Raw genomic sequence first — 6,720 nt, forward strand, 5'->3', positions numbered from 1 at the left:
TAACTGTTAAGTAGCATCCAACACATAGGTTTATAAGTCTAGACAAACATTAAATAACTTAGCCAATAATCATGGCAACAATAGAAATCAAAATAACAAATAATAAAGAAAACATAGTTTGACAAAATAGAATCAACCTAACACGATGAATCTTGATGAGTGCTGAGATTGATCCTTGAAATCGGAATGATTGGAGCGTTAAAGTGGCATGGGAATTCCCCAATAGTGACTGAAAATCGCCCCTAATGCTCTCAAAACCGGCTGCCAAAAAGATAACCCTCATTAAAGAAAACTGCTCCCTATTTATAAAAGCAAAAATCTGGCCGACTCGACTTGCGCGGTGCGCATGTATATGCGCGGCCCGCGTTTCTTCATAAAAAAATGCTGTTCGAAAATTAATAACTTCTGATCTGTTTCGAAGCACAAACGCCGCATCCATCCGTGCGACGCGCATAACCGAACTCAGCATTTCTTGCCCGTTTTTATATATCACAAATCCTGGTCTCGTCCCAAATCAACAAATAACACATAACTGCTGTAAACGCGCCATAAACACCTTAAATCAATCATTTAACACTTCTAGGCTCTCAAATCATAATCTTCCAAATATTCGCGAATAATAACTAAAACCGTATCTGAATGGACTAAAAATGACGGATATTGCCATGATAAATGTATGAGAAATGCGCAATATCAGGACTACTAACATTGGACAATTAAAATAAATTAAAATATTGATTATAACATATGAAACTAAACATTTCTTCAAGTTTGCCACTTGATTTTATCTTAAACCTCATTTGTATCTTGACGATTACAATCTGCATTCAAACCTTTCATAATTCTTGAAAACACCTCAATCGAGAGAATGAACCAATTGCATCTCATCTACAGAAGGAAATATTTATGCACCTGAAAACACTCGGAACCTGAGTAAACGTTTAGCACGTGTCTGTGATAGCTCCTTTGGCATTGTTATTACCGAAAATAACATTGCAATTCTTTTTCAAATTAGCCAATTCTATCACATCTCCAACAAATCAACTTCAAATTTTCATTCGAATAAACCTTATTATAAAGATAACCCCTTCATCATCATTACCGGAGAACCGTTTATATTCCACCACATTAGCAGTAAACTTACCAGCAACTTCATTACTCATTGGTTTAAGTCTTTCCGAAGAACCATTATATATGTTCGTTAAAACCTATTCATATATACTCATCCACATCTTATAACGAGAATTACCACATCAATTACCGGGAATTAGCAATCAGTATTTTGAAATCTCGCAGCATGTCTACATCAACAGTTATATATATACATATAACCTTTATCTCTTAGAATTATGACCTTCCATTCTGAAATTCTGAAAAGCACCCAGTCTGCGAATCAATATTCTGAATTTTGAAAAGTTGAATGAAGCAACAAAAACTGTAAACGACCTTAACAGCCAAAAGTTTGATGATACAAAAAAAAATGTATGTTGGCAAAGCTCAGAAATGTTGGAACTGGAAAATGGATTGAGCAAACCATGAAGGAGGCTGATAATGCTAAAAACGAACATATATTTCATAGCATTATCCTTCAAGAAAGACAAGCTTTTGGTTGCAATTGTTCTATTTACAAGTGATATTCGTTTAAATAATAAAAGTTGAAGACAAAAGACAGATTCGACGATTTGAAGATGCAAACGACCAAAAAGCTAAAAAGTACAAAGTACAATCCGAGTGGTTAAATTTATTGATGAGAAACATCTAAAAGTTACAAGAGTATGAGCCGTGAAACGCAAAGTACAAGATATTAAATCGTACGAAAGGACGTTCGAAAATCCAGAACCGAGACATGAACCCACTATCAATGCGCGACGCAACGGACCTAAAATTATAAATTAACTATGCACATAAATATAATATAATATATAATTAATTATGTAAATTATATATATATATATATATTATATTTATATATTAAATAAATAAACGTCGGCAAGCTAGGATCCAAATCTTGCGTGAGCTGGAATTCGAAGCTCTGCACTCGCGGAGCTGTGAGGAACAAATCCTCAGCACTCACGGAGCACACCAGGGCCCAAATCCCACTATAAAAGGCGATGCAATTCGACGAAATATTTACACCATCTTCAATCTTCCTTCTGTAAATATATATATATATATATATATATATATATATATATATATATATATATATATATATATATATATATATATATATATATATATATTTATAATTATTATTTTAATTTTAATTTAAGTTTAATAATAATAAGGTTATTATAGCTAATGTTTTAAGGTTTTGTAAGTCGAAATTCTGTCCGTGTAACACTACGCGATTAATACTCATTGTAAGTTATGTTTAACCTTTTTAAATTAATGTCTCGTAGCTAAATTATTATTATGTTTATTTAAGCAGAAGTAATCGTGATGTTGGACTAAATATTAAGACGGGGTTATTGGGCTTTGGACCATAATTGGGGTTTGGACAAAGGACCGACACTTGTGGAAATTGAACTATGGGCTATTAATGGGCTTTATATTTGTTTAACTGAATGATAGTTCGTTAATTTAATATAGAGATTTATAATTTGAGGTAATTATAAATAACCACATACACTCGATCAGATACGATAGGCGAGATATTTATAAATACTAATAATTGTTCATTAGACCGGACACGGGGATGGATTAATTGTCACTGGACTCATTAAAACAGGGGTGGATTACATACAAGGACACTTGGTGTAATTGTTAATAAAGTATTAAAACCTTGGATTGCACACAGTCGATAACCTGGTGTAATCGTTAACATTGTATTAAAACCTTATTACAGTTTAAGTCCCCAATTAGTTGGAATATTTGACTTCGGGTATAAGGGTAATTTGACGAGGACACTCGCACTTTATATTTATGACCGATGGACTATTATGGACAAAAACCAGATGGACATATCGAATAATCCAGGACAATGGACAATTAACCCATGGTAATAAATTAAAATCAACACGCCAAACATCATGATTAATGAAGTTTAAATAAGCATAATTCCTTTAATTTATATCTCATCGTACTTTTATTTATCGTCATTTTATTTTTCGTACTTCAAATTATTGTACTTTTAAATATCGTACTTTTATTTATCGCACATTTATTTATCGTCGTTTACTTTACGCTTTAAATTAAGTCATATTTATATTTAATATTTTACATTAGGTTTTAATTGTGATTTAAGTTTTAAAATCGACAAACCGGTCATTAAACGGTAAAAACCCCCTTTTATAATAATAATAATAATACTATATTACTTATAAATATATTTATAAAAATATAGTTTAAAATAAATATAACGTTAAACTCAGCTAGCTCCCTGTAGAACGAACCGGACTTACTAAAAACTACACTACTCTACGATTAGGTACACTGTCTATAAGTGTTGTAGCAAGGTTTAGGTATATCCATTCAATAAATAAATAAATAACTTGTTTAAAATTGTATCGTATTTAATAGTATTTCGTAGTAAAATTAATAGTATTACGTACCCCTTCGCTTTAAGTTTGTTTTTCGACTCTTATTTCTCGACGCGCTTTTCTTTTTCATTTAGACACTCTAGTTTTTAGGACATAGAATTTTCAAAGTTTTTTTTTTTTAAATTTCGACGAAAAAATTATTTTAAGCGGTTAAATTGATAGACATCCAAAATTTTCTGGTTCGTAGTAATAGTTGGATTTGTTAGTGGTGAGTTGTGGGCTTTCGATTTAAAGGGTTCTGGCTACCTACTGCATCTATTGGCTATTCGAAACGTGGGCAAAATCAGAAAAGTTTATTAATTTGATAACTTATATAATTTTTTTTATAACTAATAGGATATTCAGTGAATGCACCGAGCAAAACGTTCACCACCTTTCATACGTTCACCACCTGTAACTCGATCAAGACATCTAGCCAATATCGTCGCCGTTGATTTTTCTTTAGAACCATCATCTATTCGACCAAGTACTCCAATTCAAATTTCCGATAATCCATTCTTTGAACCCGACCTCACAATTGAGAACCCAGAGGATATTCAAGGACAATTCAGAGATCCTGAACCACTAATCATTCCTCCTGAACCGCAATTCATACAACCAGAGATTGTCGAGGAAGAAACCATTAAATCAGAATCCTCTAGTGATTCAGATTCAACAAATTCAATCATGAAAAATCAGGAACCTCTAAGTTTGGAAGATCGAATGAGAGCTACACGCACTGGCCAAGGTCACACAATTACTCAACCAGACATTAATGCGCCAGATTATGAAATCAAAGGACAAATCCTACACATGGTAACTAATCAATGCCAATTTAGTGGTACACCGAAGGAAGATCCAAACGAACATCTTTGAACCTTTAATAGGATTTGTACTTTATTTAAAATCAGAGAAGTTGAGGATGAACAGATCTATCTTATGTTATTTCCCTGGACTTTAAAGGGAGAAGTCAAAGATTGGTTAGAATCGTTACCTGAAGGGGCGATTGATACATGTGATGTTTTAGTCGAGAAATTTCTTAAAAGATTCTTTTTGGCATCTAAAGCCGTGAGACTTCCAGGAGAAATAGTTACGTTCACACAAAAGCCAAATGAAACTTTATATGAAGCGTGGACAAGATTTGGAAATTTGTTAAGAGGATGTCCTCAACATGGTTTAGAAACTTATCAAATAGTATAAATATTCTACCAAGGATGCGACATTACTACACGAAAAGACATCGACATAGCAGCTGGTGGTTCCATTATGAAGAAAACCGCAACTGAAGCTTACAAAATTATTGATAACACAGCCTCCCACTCACATGAGTGGCATCAAGAAAAAGACATCTTCAGATCATCTAAAGCGGCTAGAGCCAATTCTAGCCCTGACTTTGATTCCATTTTCGCAAAGTTAGATGCTTTCGAGAGACAAATGGAAAATATGACTAAAGATATTCACGCTATACGAATTAGTTGTGAGCAGTGTGGAGGACCACATTTGACAAAAGATTGTCTCAGTATTGAACAAACAATGGAACAAAGAGAAAATGTTTCATATATGAACCAAAGGCCTGGAAATAATTATCAGAATAATTATCAACCGCCAAGACCAAACTACAATCAAAATCAGAATTATAACCGAAATGTTTCATACAATAACCAACAAGGTCCTAGTAATCAACAAGTATCTAATAATACTTACAATAAGCAAAGACCTATTTTTCCAAATAAACCACCATAAATCGATGATAAAAAGCTAAATTTAGAAGATATGATGTCGGAGCTAGTTGAATCTCAAACTCAATTTTTCACATCTCAGAAACAAACTAATGAACAAAATGCTCAAGCATTTAGAAATCAACAAGCTTCTATCCAAAATCTGGAACAAGAAGTGAGCAACCTAGCAAGGTTGATAGGTGAAAGAAAACCGAGGAGTCTACCTAGCGATACAAATGTTAACCCCCGAAATGAAACAGCTAAAGCCATTACCACAAGAAGTGGTATTACACTTAAACCACCTGAAATACCTGTAATTTCTGATGACGCTATTCCTACTACACAGGCACCACAACCTGAGCAAGATAAGGAAAAAGAACCGGTAGTTGAAAAGGTTAATGAAGATAACACAGTTAAGGCAAAGCCTTAAGTTATACCATACCAACCACCGCTTCTTTACCCGAGTAAAATGAGAAAAGAAAGATTTGAAGCCGAGCAATCCAAATTTTTGGATATGTTTAAACAAATAAATGTCAATCTTCCTTTCATTGATGTGATTTCAGGAATGCTAAGATATGCTAAATTCCTAAAAGATCTAATCACAAATAGAAAGAAAATGGAAGAACTCTCAGCTGTTACAATGAATGCTAATTGTTCTGCAGTGCTGTTGAATAAGCTACCAGAAAAATTATCAGATCCAGGAAGTTTCACAATTCCATGTTTTCTGGGTAGTCTTAGTTCAATAGAAGCATTGGCAGACTTAGGTGCTAGTATAAATTTAATGCCGTATTCACTATACGCTAAACTAGACCTCGGAGAATTGAAACCAACACGAATAAGCATACAACTAGCCAATCGATCAGTAAAATATCCTAGAGGGATAATGGAGAACATGCTAGTTAAAGTTGGTACTTTAGTATTTCCAGTAGACTTCGTTATTCTGGACATGGAAGAAGATTCTCGAGTTCCTCTCATATTAGAAAGACCATTCTTAAACACGGCTAAAGCAATAATAGACGTGTTTGTTAAGAAACTGACCCTAAGTATAGAGTACGTGAGTGTTACCTTTTCTGTTGATAGAGCCCTGCAACAACCGCAATCTGCAGATGATACATGCTATTATATTCAAACTATAGATTTACATGCAGAATTGTTACAAGAATTTTCAGAATTACAAGGAACAGGAGAATGTTCTTTAGGAGAAGGAACTGAACCAATTGATGAAGCTGAAATGTTAGCCACACTCATGGCTAATGAATACGAACCAACAACAGAAGAACTTCAAATGCTAAAAGAGGAAGACAGATATCGATACAAATCATCGATAGAAGAACCACCGATATTAGAGTTAAAGCCACTTCCAAACCATTTGGAATACGCTTATTTACATGGTGAATCTGAATTACCTGTAATAATATCATCTTCTCTTACGGAAAATGAAAAATCTCAACTCATTTCTGTGCTAAAAGCTCATAAACTAA

General features: G+C 33.6%; 1 non-coding gene across 1 annotated transcript; it reads right to left on the reverse strand.

Moving 5' to 3' along the window:
* Window positions 1-4,592: 4,592 nt before the first annotated feature.
* On the reverse strand, window positions 4,593-4,699 carry LOC139887114 (small nucleolar RNA R71). Its single transcript, XR_011772959.1, has one exon. It is a non-coding gene; the product is annotated as a small nucleolar RNA R71 (small nucleolar RNA).
* Between the last annotated feature and the right edge of the window lie 2,021 nt (window positions 4,700-6,720).

This window comes from Rutidosis leptorrhynchoides, chromosome 1 (genome assembly GCF_046630445.1).
Source record: "Rutidosis leptorrhynchoides isolate AG116_Rl617_1_P2 chromosome 1, CSIRO_AGI_Rlap_v1, whole genome shotgun sequence".
Lineage (NCBI taxonomy): Eukaryota > Viridiplantae > Streptophyta > Magnoliopsida > Asterales > Asteraceae > Rutidosis > Rutidosis leptorrhynchoides.